This window comes from Rattus norvegicus, chromosome 2 (genome assembly GCF_021556685.1).
Source record: "Rattus norvegicus strain SHRSP/BbbUtx chromosome 2, alternate assembly SHRSP_T2T, whole genome shotgun sequence".
Lineage (NCBI taxonomy): Eukaryota > Metazoa > Chordata > Mammalia > Rodentia > Muridae > Rattus > Rattus norvegicus.
The window spans coordinates 200,086,924-200,101,370 of record NC_141535.1 but is presented as its reverse complement, the minus strand read 5'-3'; the positions used below and the strand labels follow the sequence as shown (position 1 = coordinate 200,101,370).

General features: G+C 39.0%; 1 long non-coding RNA gene across 1 annotated transcript in view; it reads left to right on the top strand.

The window, feature by feature from the left end:
* Positions 1–13,907, top strand: part of LOC102547648 (uncharacterized) — a 46,944-nt gene extending 33,037 nt beyond the window's left edge. The window contains exon 4 of the long non-coding RNA XR_015678278.1: positions 12,817–13,907. This is a non-coding gene — a long non-coding RNA (uncharacterized LOC102547648). The remainder of the gene's footprint in view (positions 1–12,816) is intronic.
* Positions 13,908–14,447: the final 540 nt, after the last annotated feature.

The following is a 14,447-nucleotide window of genomic DNA, read 5'->3' as shown; positions in this document are numbered from 1 at the left end:
CCATGAGCATGGGAGATTTTTCCATCTTCTGAAGTCTTCTTTGATTCCTTTCTTCAGGGACCTGAAGTTCTTGTCATACAGATCTCTCACTTTCTTGGTTAGAGTTACACCAAGATATTTTAAATTATTTGTGACTATTGTGAAAGGTGCTGTTTCCCTAATTTCTTTCTAAGGCTGTTTATCCTTTGTATAAGGAAGGCTATGGATTTGTTTGAGTTAAATTTATATCCATCCTCTTTACTGAAGTTGTTTATCAACTATAGGAGTTCTCCAGTACAATTTTGGGGTCACTTATTTATACTATCCTATCATCCACAAATAGTGATACCTTCTTCCTTTCCAATTCATATCACTTTGACCTCCTTTTGTTATCTAATTGCTTCAACTAGAACTTCGAGCACCATATTAAATGAACAAGGAGAGTGTGGGCAGCCTTGTCTTGTCCCTCATTTTAGTGGGATTGCTTCAAGTATCTCTCCATTTAACTTGATGTTGGCTGTTAGTTTATTTTATATTGCTTTTATTATGCTTAGGTATGTGCCTTGAATTTCTAATTGCTCCAGGACTTTTGACATAAAGTGGTGTTATATTTATAACATTGTTTTTTACTTCAAATGAAAATGCATTCCTGGTCCTTGACTTACTGTAAGACAATAGCTCCTTTCCAACTTCCATGAGTGTTAGTATGCTCTTTTGGAAACTAACATAATTTCTTATTGTTTTTATACATGTACTATCAAAATTCTGGTCTTATTGCCAGGCATTTTGTAAGATGCCTAAAATTAATAACTGCTTATTTACTTTTAATACATCATCGTTACTACTTATAATAGCAAAACTCCAGTTATTGGCATCAGCACTCCCTATACCAGCCCATTTCTGAATGAAATGGTCAGATCTGACCCTGACACAATCCACTTGCTGCTTTAGAGAAAGATGTGCTAACCTTGCATTATTAACTTACCTTACAGCAGATGGTACTTTGAGATAGTGTTACCCCTGGGAGTTACACTATGTACACATATTTGTTTAGGAAAGCCGCACTAGCACTGAACAGTGACCAACATCTACAGGATTACAGTCTCTAGGAAGGAAAATAATAAAAAAGACTGTTTACATAACTTAGTGTATCTCTTTTATGACATAAAGTAATTTCAGTGACAGACATCATTCTCTCCAGCAAACAATAGCTCAATAGCTAGACTCTCTGAAGTCCTTCCTATCCTATCCAAGGAATTTTAAAAACTGAATGCTTTTTTGTTTGATATATATATATATATATATATATATATATATATATATATATATATCACCACTTTTCCCTCCCAATATTTTTTTAGTTTTTGCAAAAATGTATTGAGTCCAGATAATGCTGCCTATGTGTACAGGGATGTATGAATATCTAATAAAATAGAATAACTTCTCAATAGTTACAATGATAAAGAAAACTGACTTTCCTTTTTACAGAAGTCATTAACTGCCAATAAGTGCTCAAATTAGTATAGAGCTTTATGAGACCCTCCCTATCTGTGCTCAGATTTTGGCTAGCTTGATATTGTCCAGATCTTGTGCATGCATTCAAAGCTGCTTTGAGTTCATTTATGGGGATTTGGGCCCAGTTAGCAGTACCAGGCATGAATTTCCATCAGAAGGTGATTGGTTACTCTTATAACATTCAGACTACAATTGAATCAGTGGGTATATATTGTCAAGACAAGTGTTATTGAAAATTGCAGGGTTCACAGATGGACAACACAGTTGATGGCTTTTCTTTCTGGGTAGTATTCATAGAGCCACGCAGAACCATAAAAGCTAACCAGGTTTGTACCATTTTGATATCTCTATTCTCCAGAAAGGTTGTGACATCTTCAGCAATGAAGAATGTATTTCAGGGGCAATGGCAATAGTCTGTGAGCTAGACAGACAGACAGACAGACAGATGGATAGATGGATAGATGGATGGATGGATAGATAGATAGATAGATAGATAGATAGATAGATAGATAGATAGATAGATAGATAGAGGAAACATGGTAGAACCTCCTTGACCAACAACTTAGATTTAACTCATACCTAGCACTTTGCTTTACTGATTTTATAGTATATTGGGGGGGGCACTTATAGGTTAACACCATTTAAAACATATATATATATATATATACATATAGTTTAGAATTCCTGTATGGTAGTAGATTTCCGGTTCATGTGTTCACAGGACTTTTAGCTGTACCTCCCATATTCACTCTTTTATTCTGCCTTCCATCTTCCATTCTATTTAATTCTCGCTGTTCTACTGCTCCCGCTCCCCATGCCCCACATACCTACTGCATTCTGCTTGCCTTCCCCTAACATGTCCCATGGCCTCTTATGAGTCCCCTGACATCTATGAGAACTGTAATTTAAACACACATATCCGATTGAAAGCTAGCATTTCCACTGGAGACAGAACATGTGATGTTTGTCTTTCTGGGTCCAGGTTACCTTACTCATAATGATTCTTTCCAGCTCTATCCATTTGCCTATGAATTTCATTTTTCTTTACATCTAAATGATACTTCTTTGTGCATATGAACTGCATTCTCATTATCAACAGGCCTTAGTTAAGATTTGTATTGCTCTGATGAAATACCATGACCACAAGCAAGTTGAAGAGAAAGAGGGTTTTTGTTTTGTTTTGTTTTTTAGTATAGAACAGGGCATGGGGAAGGGGGGTCGAGAGGGTAGTAGAGACAAAGAAAGGCAGAAAGAGAGAGAGAGAGAGAGAAAAGAGGAATAGAGGCTGACCATGAGCACCATGCGGGGGGGCAGGGGGAGAGGAGGGAGAGGAAGGAGGAGAGAGGGGGGAAGGCGCAAGAGGACAGAAAGGGAGCAAGAAGGCAAGAGCAGGAGCAAGAAGAGTTTTATTTGAACTTACCACTTGTATTTCATCATCCAGGGAAGTCAGAGGAGAAACATGTAAGAAAAAAACTGATGCAGAGACCATGAAGAAGCATTGTTTCTAGGGTTGCTCCTCATGGTATGCTCAGTCTGCTTTCTCACACCAACCAGAATCCCCAGCCGAGGAGTGATGCAATGCTGCCTTGTAGTTCAGGGGTGGTGCAGCCTGCAGTAAGACAAGCACTTCCAAGTCATTGTGCGGACTAATTTTATGTCAACTTGACATAGCTGAAAGGGTGAAACCTCAACTGAGAAAATGCTTCCATAAGATCTAGTTCTACAGCATTTTTATTAGAGATTGGTCAAGGAGGGACCACAGGACACAGCAGCTTGGGGAGGTGGAACTGGGAAGTTTGACTGTGCTTATCCCATGCCTCCTACTTCTAAGGCAGGTGCTGGGCTGGAGGGAAGCATCAAGGCACCCCTCTGGGGGTTGGAAAGTGCAGTCTGAGATATGGGAAAGCTGGAGGCTGGTTGGAGAGGGGGTGGGGAGGCAGGGTTCTGGGGGTCAGGTGTCACTGGGTGTCACAGAAGAGCTGAGAACAAGCGGGGAGGGGAGTGAGGACTGGGGACAGCCTCTAGTCTCAGCAGAGATGATTCCTTTGACAGCTGCAGGCTTGGTGGTAGTTGTGGCTGGAAGTGCAGGGAGGAAAGGCCTTCTGTGGGAGATTGGGCTGCAGCTCTGTAGGCAAAGGCCTTTTCCAGGGCTCCCCACAGTGGATCTTGAAGAGAGATGTTCCATGGTTCTAAACAGTTTTTTGCCATGGTGGAAACGGATGTGTAAAACTATACCCCACTTCTCTGGGTGGGCCTGAGATTAAATATCTTCTGCAGGGAGAAATGTCTGGGAAGGGAAGCTTATTGGCTAAGCCTTCTAGTCCTCTAGGTACCTCACTAACATGGTGACCTCTGTCTTGAGTCTACATGACCACAGGTCACATTCTTTTACGTGAGAAGCATGGCATGTGTTCCAACTCAGGAGTCTGGCAGGGACCTAGGAGTCACCTAAGCCTCAGGTATGTGCCCACCTGGTCTGACTCAACATGCTCTACCTTACCAAACTCCCTGGCCAGCCCACTGTGGTTGGTGTTTTCAGATGGAGCCATCAGGATCATCTGCAAATAATAATATGTTAAGTAGTTCTTTTACTTTATGTTTCCTTTGTTATTTTCTTATCTTCCTTTTCTTTTATTGCTCTAGTTATGACTTTGAGTATTATATTGAATAGGAGGGAAAACAGTGGATATCCTTGTAATGTTTCTAATTTTGGTGGGAAATACTTCAAGGTTTTTACTTTTTAATTTAGCATTATGCTATTGTGAGTGTGGTGCATAATGTCTTTAGTATATTTAAATACATCCTGTGCATTTCCAGATTCTCCAGGACTTATATAATAAAGGGTTGCTGGATTTTGTCAAAAGCCTACATCTAATTAGATAATGCCCTTGAGTATATTTATGTAGTGGATTATATTACTAGTTTATGTATGTGGGACCCTCTCTACATTCCTATCATGATGCAAGCTTGATCATGGTGGATCTTTCACTGTTCTCTTAAATTCATTTTGCAGGTATTCTATTAAGAATTTTTTGTTTCTGTGGAGGGAGGTTAACCTATAGCTCCTTTTTTTTTTTTTTTTTTTTTTTTGTCTTTATCTGGTTTGGGTATCATGGTAATGGCCGACTTTATAAAACAAATAATTTGGAAATATTTATTCCATGGTCTTGGTTTTACAAATGTGGCACAAATCTGGACATGCCTGGAAAAGATATCTTAACTGTGAAAATACCTCTGTAAGATATGCCCAAAGCGGATGTGAGGGTGATCTGGCTGCAACAGGGTTGATTTGGCTGATCTGGCTGGCTAGCTGGGTGTCCACTTCCTCCCTCACTGCTCCATGTGTGTCCCTCACAAAGCTGTGCTTGGTTGAAGAAGATGACCTTCCCCAATAGAGGAGGACCGAATAGCTGCGCTCCCCTGCTAGAACTTCCAAACAAGATTTGCCCAAAGCCATGTCTGTGGGGAGGTTATCTTAATTAGTAATTTTTTTTTGACAAATCTCAACCCACCGTGAGTCGTACAGGGGGCTTGAGTTGTTTGAGAACCAGCAAACCAGTAAACAGAATCCTCCCTATCAGCTGTGACTCTAGGACTCTGCCTTAAATCAGACTTCCTTTGAATTATGGACTATGATTTGGAACTGTGAGCTGAAATGAATCCTTTCCTCCCAAGCTGCTTTGTTCATTGGATTTTTATCACAACAATGGAAGCCCAAGCAACACACTTGCCTTTTTCGAGGTCACATAGTTTGGCCTAGTTCACAGGGTATTTTGCCTGTATGTGTGTTTGTACACTATGAGCATGGCTGGTACCACGTGGCGGTCAGAAGGGGATGACAAATCCTTTGGAATTTGAGTTAGAGATGCTTGTGGACTGACATGTATTTGATAATAGTTGAAACAGAGTCCCATGAAAAACTATTCAGTCCTTTTAACTGTTGAGCCATCTCCTTAGACCCTTAATAACCTTTTTTATTGTTTCAAATATTTTATCTACGTTAGCGTGCATTTTTTTCATCCTGTCTAATTGTTGTTCTGTGGGTCTCTTAAGCATCTCTTTTTATAAATTTAGGCTCTCTTTTACTTTCTCATTTTCTGTGATCTCTTTTAAACCCTTTGGCACTCTTTTTCCTCTATGTCTATAATTTAAAGTTTATATCTTTCCACGTTTCTCAAAACTCTCCCCTGTTCTGACCATGCATATATTTTTAAGCCTCTTCTTTACTGAGTGATCAACTTGCTATACCTTGCCTTTTATCAGAGCCTCTGTTTTCAAATAATTCAGTTTGCTTTCTTTCAACTGAGGTTTTGGACTTGCAAAGGTTTGGCTTTCAACATCAGTTCGGTTTGACTGTTCTTCAGCAGTTCCATCCCTTGGCTTGTCTTCTTTATTTACCTCAGCCCTTTATTTTTACTCTTCTTTGAGTTGTTGGAACATAATTATATTGAATCCTTCCTCTAGAAATTCTTCTAGATAGTTATGATTATAGCTAATTATGTGGAATTAATAATGGGGGATTAATCATATTGATAAACATTCCAGAGGCCTAGTCCAATCACATTCCAAAGGCCCTGTTCCTAATACCATCACATTGTATAACTTATTTCTAGTTTTGTGGACACAAACATTCAGATTATATCACATATATATTAAAAATGCTGGGATGATACATTCAAAATTAATCAGCATAGTTACCAATGGAGTTGAGTAATGATAGCCAAGCAAAGGAGTGGAAATGTACAAATGGGACACTTCACTGCATATTGCTGCTCACTGTTATATTATTTCTAAATTTCAAAATGACAACCACCGTTCTTAAAACTTAAAGGACCAAACGAAATGTAGAAAAACATTTCAGGAGAGAAATCAACATCAATCCTCTATCCCTAAAATGCAATTAATTTCATTTAACCTCCTTCATGGAATAACTTATAGATTAAAAAAATGAAATTAGAGGAAAATCGATTATTTTTTTTCCATTTTTACTCCATGAATACTGTGTTAAAATACAGAGGGAAACTGGCTTTTAAAAAGTTACTCTTACTTACTGGATACTAACAGCCTGCAAATCTGTCTGGATTTCAAACAAAACAAGGCCGATAGCACTATCAGCATCAAAAGCAGCCACTGACACTAAGCAGTGTCACTTGCAGAATGAGTAAACGGATGTACAGCCACTTTAAGCATAATTTCCACATAATAGGAGCAAAGAGACACCTGAAAGCGAAGTCTTCTTGCTGAGACCAAAAGCAAAAGGAACAGAGCAGAAACACGGCACTATTGTTGAAATAACAATTAAAATACTGGGTGACAGGAACAGAAAGAAAATGGAAACAGCCAGGAAACCCTCTGTACATTTAGTCTCTGAAGATTTCTTTTGAGAAACATTCAAGTTTCCCAGGTCCACACCTTTAAAGTGTGTTGAATAGGGACAGCATTTAGAGGCAATCGCAATGGTCCAGCATTTGATAGTCTATCTTAAGCTTTTCTATAATACAGTCTCTAACAAAACTAGGCTGTTTTTAACCCCTGGTTATAGAATTATGTCCTTATATCTATGCAACAATATCTGTATGTGGTATGTACTCAAAACGAGTTCAAGGAGTTCATGCTGAGAGACTTAAAGTCCTTATGAGATTATCTGAAATGAAAACCATGTCAGTAGGGCCCGTGGTGTTTCCACAGGCGCCAAATGTGTCCATGACAGGATCCAATGTGAGCCTCTTACTGAAAAGCAGAAAATCATTGTGAAAGTATTGAAGGCACAAGCTCAGAGTCAGAGAGCAAAATGTGAAGCATTTTTTTTTTAAATTGAGATAAGTCAATGCAACAGAAATAGATTTCTCTACTGTGGATCCTTAAAAGATACTGGACCAAATTTGAGATCAAGAAAAGACAAACTAGTAAGCTAAAAAGGATGTATATAAGAATAAGTGGACTCAGGGATGGGTCATTCAAAAGACAGATATAAAAAATAAATAGCTAGAATGAGGATCAACAAGAATAAATAACATTTGATTATCAACCCATCCAGGCTGCAGAAATTAACAAAAACTCTTCCTTCATGAAGCATGGGGAATTAGAAAAAAGTATACACTACAATGAAGTTTTAGTCTAGTCTAGTGTTGTCTCAGATAAAAAATATTGTGTTCAAAATATGCCCAACTCTATGACTATTAAGACTAGCGGCGAGTCTGCATACTCAGCTTAACTTTACAAAGCAGGACGGAAGGGATTGTGGATTGCAGAGGGGGCCTTGTGCTTGAAAACAGAAGTACCATGTGAGAAAACGAATGCATGTGGCCTAAGTTAAGAGCAAGATGAAGTAGAATGTAGGAGTATATTGTCAGTATGAGGGAATGTAGCACCGTTCCACAAACAACTGACTGGCTCACACAGTTAAAAGATACCTTCCATAATTCAAGGACCAGATTGTAAGTACCGTCTCTGCCTTGCCTCTGGTCAATTGGGTCCTCACAAGAACACATGAATCATTCTCCCCCCCCACTTTCCCTTTTCCCCTCTCCCCGTTTCTCCTCCCCCTTGCCCTTTCTCTCTCTCTCTCTCTTTCATCTTTCTCACACAGTTCCTAAATCCACCATGAGAACTACAATTTTTTTGGCACAACCTCTCTCTAATGAGCTACCTATCTCACTGGGGTTCAGGATTCCAACATATAAATCTGAGGAAAATACAAATATTCATCCCTTAACAAGCAGCTTTCTTAAACCACACACTGGGTCACAGATTTACATATTAATGAAAGTCCTGTTGGAGGAGATGTGGGGTTTTCTTTTTTTCAGTTATCTGATACCACTCCTATGTTTTAAATTCAATGTACTTAGGTTTTACAAATATTAATTCTATTCTCTCCCAGATATCTTATTTTTTACCCCACCTTATAGGAATAAGGAATATTCATCACAAACACACACATACACACACACACACACACACACACACACACACACACACACACGCACTCCATTCTTAACTAGCTGTATACATAAAGCTATAAACTCAATACCATCAACTATGTAAAAAAGGTGGACATGGCAATTTACACCTTGTTTTCATGCAAAATAATATTTTAGAAAATAGATGTTTAGAAGTAGGCAATAATCAAATTAGGCAGTTAATTTAGTCGTGCAGTGTGCACCTGGATATGTTCCCATGCATGCCTTATATTAAAGTTAGTTACCTGTGAGCCTTCCTTGACAGAATAGAAGCCTGTCATCTATTTTTGCAGAACAGCTGCCAAATATTTAAGTTTTAAAAGTGTGCTGCTAAGAGTCTGCTTTTGCCCATAGAAGTCATCACGCTTACATCTTTATTATTCTCTATTCTGGTACCTTCCTTTGAAAGCAGGTGGCTCACATTTCAAAATTAACAAAATACCCAAAATAGATCTAAATGCAAGTTTTATAGGATCCTAAAAGATATATCAGAATATGTCCCAATCCAGACAGCTGGCCGGCCCTGCGGCAGGTCCCATTCCCAGGATCTTGCTCCACAGATAACTTTCCTTCTGCAGCCACTCTGTGGAGACCACCACGGTTAGTTTGGAGCCTGCACTGTGGCATGCCAAGACACAGGGACATATTTTCATAGTAACACTAACCCCACAGACCCCAAACCCTTCATGATGCAACCTACAAATTCCAAAAGCTGGAGTCCAAGCGCCTTCTGGCTCTCGGGCCATTGCACTTATTCTAAATTGAGAACTCTAATCTGAAAAGTAGTACAATGATGATAATGTCTGCAGCCCAGAGTCATTATGAATTAAGCTCTTGGCACAGTGTCCTACAACACTGCAGACTTGAGTGCAGGTAAAGTCGCTGACTTAGTACAGGAGTTCATTTTCTCTCCTTGAAACCATTCCATGTAGAGGTTGCTTTATTTCCTTTATTTCATCTTTTCAAGGCCCAAAGCCACAAGGACAAAGAGAATAGAAGAGTAGAGAAAAACAAGTACCATTTGCAAACCTGAAGGCAAATGACAACTGGCTGATGTTACCTGGCAGCGGCCACATAAAGGCAAGAGGCAATCTGGGATTGAGGCAATCAATAAGTGACCCTCTATCTGCACTCTCAAGGTGCAGTGTGAATAAAGCCAGTGTATGAAGATCTGGAGAAATGTCCCAGAAGGGGTGATCCTTCCATATGTCAGCAGACAAGCTGGGGGAGTCTCCTTCTTTGACATTTAGTTCCCACCTTCTTAGCCTGTACACTCAACAGCAGAGGTTGAAAACAGCCCATTTCCCTCAGATGAGAGGTCAGAGAGGGGTTTCAGTCTAATGTCCTCCTTGAAAAGTAGAAAGTAAATCAGAAAAATGGAACCTTCTCAGAAGAAATAGAAACTGTATGGAAAGAAGAGATCTTCAAAAATCACATGATTCACTTTGAAAACACAGTAACAGATGCTCGGTGGGTATGGTGGCTGGTCTGTAATTCCAGCCTCATAGGTCAGAGATGAGTGATTCCCCCAGAGCACCTGGGTGCTCGGGGTTTGATTGAGAGAGACTGCCTCCGTGAATCAGGTTGAAGAACCATGATTTACTAACAGCATCAGTAAGTGTGTGTGTGTGTGTGTGTGTGTAGTTGTGCATAAAAACCTATACATACGTATATCCACACAGATACAATGTGCACAACTCCCCCCTCTCTCCAATGGAAAAAGGAGATGAAGCAAAAGATAATGCATCTATGCAAATAGGCAATTGTGTCTGTGTGTGCATGTATGTGTGTTTGCGTACACTGTATTTGTGTAGGTACACCTTTATGTAAGTGTTTATGTACAACTACACACACATACACACCAAGTGATGAAAGATAACACATTTATGGGAATAAATGTGTATGGTTTGTGCATATACATTTTCCCATGTGTATTTGTACACATTTGTGCTGAAAATTTCCCACTTTGGCAATGGCAGCACGTAAGTGTCTCTGACATACTCTCATTACATTTCCTACATTCATTTTTTTAAAACTCTCTACTCTCATTTAGATGCCTCTTGGTATATTCTTTTTGTGTGTTTGTCTCCCATGTTAGTGTGTGAAATTGCTCCAGAACAGAAGCTTTACGACATCAAATCACATCATAGAGGCTGACTTATTAGTAGGTGTTCAAGAAATGTTTGTGAAATGACTAAATTGGATGCATATGTGAAATGTTGACATACTAATTTGATATGTCCCCAGAACATGTAACCCCAAAGAACACTATCAACATTCTGAAACCCACTGCTACCACAGAGGGGGGAAACCATTAAAAATGTTTCAGTAATGCAGAAATAAAAGGGTAGAATTTCCCTTTAGTAAATCATGACAATTAACTGTAAAATGTACTTAATTAGAAGAAAAACAAGTTTTCAAAGAAATTATGAAATTCTGTTTCCAATTGTGAACTCAAGTAATATATGACTATGACTAAGCTTTTATTTAATATTTTAAGCTAATACGAATTATATCTGAACTCAGTTCATTTTTGCTTCTATGATTTTGTAAATTTTATTATAAAGCATGGAGGCAATGCTTAGAAAATAAAATAATATTTGTATGAAATAGTATGAATTGAAATAAATGTTGAAACAAGTTTAATTTTTTCAGCAGATTCCCCCACCTATACATGAACTGTATTTTAAATTGCCAGTGACATAGGGCTTTCAATTTTCTTTATTCATCCAATCACTGGTACTGTGGCACCAACTCCTTCCAGATTTATAGAATCAACATCAGCACGAGAGAGTTCCAGTCATGCTTGTCTATCAAGTTACTTGAGTATCCAGACAAGCCTGATAGTCACCATTTATAGAGCACAGGAAGTCTCACTAAAGAGTTATAATCTTAGTTGATAAGCTAGAACTCTGCCTAATAGTTCCCTTTCATGACTTTGTTCACATCTGATAGGTAGGGAAGGAAAGAAGTAATCAATCATAGGTCTTGGCAAAAGAGAGGTGAAGAAAACTACATAAGGATTAAATCTTCTCAGGGTGACTGTGGACCATGTTTTTATCCAGATCTCAGGTATGTATTAAACTGAAAACAATGAATAAAATAGGATTTATCAGGCTTACTTCAAGTTTATCTTGCTTTTCTATACTTGTAACTGCTAAGGAGCTGTTTCTTAAAGGATTACCTCCATTAAAAACTCCCTCTTATCCCTCTTGCCAGAAATTCCTTCCAGAGCCTATAAAAGCTAATTTTACTTCTTTAAAGCTAGTTAATCAAATAGATGTTCAAGTTCATCTGCCTTTGCTAAGAGTTGACGCTGAAATAAGGGTGTACAGAATGTGCCTTGAGCTATTAACCATGCCTCCTAGCCATTTCTCTTCTTTCCTCTTGACTTAAATGCTAAAATTCTATTAGCTTGCCATGTTACTTTTGTTAACCATATAGCACTTAAATAGTATCACTTTCATGTTAATATAATGGACCATTCCTATAAGTGGATATGAGGGCTATCAATTTGCACACTTCCAAAGTTATTAATTTCAGGGTGTTAGTTGTATGCACCCTTTAAATGTAGTTGAATAGTAAATAATGAACCACAAAAGCTCTGACCTAATGCAAAAGCCTACAAACAAAAGATATAAAGTGGTACGTTCCCTTGAAAATACATCAATCTTACAGGGTAATGAGAATATAAAAAGATAATTCTGTCAGTAAAAACAGCTGTACTGGAGGCTATACACCAGAGTTTAGAATATAAGGAGAAAGGTATGAAATCTACTTCCTGCTCTTGGAGAAAGCCCTCAACTTTGTGATCATGAAAGAGAAGAGTACTGTAGGGGATTCTGTCATATGGGTATATCCTCATGTTGTTTATATTGACAAAACAGACACCCCAAATAACAACAACAATTATCTGTCATTTCATAGCACTTTACAATGGGTTTATATGCATGAAACTGAAAATTAATTGAATTCTTAATTATGATCATTACACTACCCCAATAATACCCTAAGGCCTATCAATTAGAAAACATAACAATGTTCATCAGAAAACCAACAGGGTATTTGTTCAAAGCAGCTAGAAAATTGAGTATAAATTGAATGTCTGCAAGACTGAGTTGGAATATTATTTTTATAGTAAAAGAATTGTCCTCAATTTTATGAGAAATGAATTCACTACTACTTGTACTTTGGTGCTCAGCTTCATTTAGAAACATTTCAAGACTCCCTACCTAGGGGAAGGCATTGCCCACAGTGGATTGGGTCTTCCCAGATCAATTAATTTAATTATGACAACCCCTCATTGATATGCCCACAGGCCAAATCAATATAGACAGTCCCTCATTGAAATTCTCTTTCACAGGCAGGAATACTGTTATCAGGAGAAACAATAATGACTCCACTGAACCAGAAGTTAAGAATGGCTATCTCACCACTGCCTCTGAGACAACATGGAAAAAGAGCAGGACAATGTTGAATAGAAAAGATGAACTACTACTCCACAAAGAATTACAAATATATAAAAGCATCTCTAACTGATGGGGGTGGAGAAGTAGAGGGCATCTCCAGGGAGATACAGAGACATGGGATAAGGGAGTCACTGAAGAGTCAATGGAGAGGTCCTTAGCTGTGATTCACAGCATTGGGGATATGGAATCTGAAGATGCTACCTCCTGTAGCCAGGTAAGAACTCCAGTGGAGCAATAGAGATGCCAACCCATCCACAAAACTTTTTTCCTGAAATGTATTCTCTCTACAAGGAATGAAGGGACTGGGGCTAGAGCAGAGACTGAGGAAACCGCTAACCAATAACTGCCCCAACTTGAGACACATCCAATGGGCAATCCCCAACACTATTAATAATAGTCTGATATGCTTCCAGACAGGAGTCTAAGCATGGCTGCCCTCTGAGAGGCTCCACCCAACAGCTGACTCAGACAGATACACCCGTAGCCAGACAGTGGATGGAGCTTGGGGACTCTTATGAAGAATAGGAGGAAGGATTGGGACCCCTAAGGGGATAGGAACTCCACAGGAAGACCAACAGAATCAACTAACCTGGAACCTTGGGGCTCTCAGAGACTGAACCACCAACCAAAGAAGATACATGGGCTGGTGTTTGGCCTCCCCACATGTAGCAGGTGTGCAGCTTGGTCATCATGTAGATCCTGAACAACTGGAGTAGGGGCTATCCCAAAAGCTGTTGCCTGTACATGAGATATGTTCTTCTAGCTGGGCTGCTTTGTCTAGCCTCCTACTGAACTATGCACAGACTTGATGTTCCAGGATGGGACAATACCCAGTGAGTTTTCATCCACTCAGAGGAGAAAGAGAGGGGACATGGCAGAAGAAGTGTGGAAAGGGGTGACTATGAAGGGGGCAGTGAAAGGGACGTAAATAAATGAATAAATAATAATATTAATATTAATAACAATAAAGGCATCTCATAATAGTAGCATTCTCTGTGGCTACAATCAGTCAGTGAAATTATAACAATTCAGTTCAGGCAAGATCAGAAATGAGTCAGATCCTCTAGAATCCAAAGTAGGAGGTCATAGAACTAAAGAAAATGCCAAAATAACTAAGGGGCTTCCTGAAGGCAAATGAAGTACAAAATGTGTGCTAGGGGAAGCCTTGTGATGGCGTTTAGGTATCAATTTATCTGGATTCGGGCATACTCAGAAAGCTAGAAATGTATTATTTATGATCGTGTCCATGAGAACGTTTCCCAGGAGGATTGCCTTGTGAGTTAGTAGACTGGGTGTGATAGATTCACCCACAGTGTGGACAGATGTCATCCAATCATTTGGGGACCTAGATAGAATAAAAGAGAAATAATTTGTCTTCTCTCTCCTGGAACGGACACCCATTATTCCTCCTGTCTTTGGATAACAGGTCTTAAATTCTCTGACCTCAGGACTCCAGACTTGCATTAAGAGTACCCTCAGTTCTCAGCCTTTTGGTCTCAAACTGAAAATGAAACTATCAACTTCC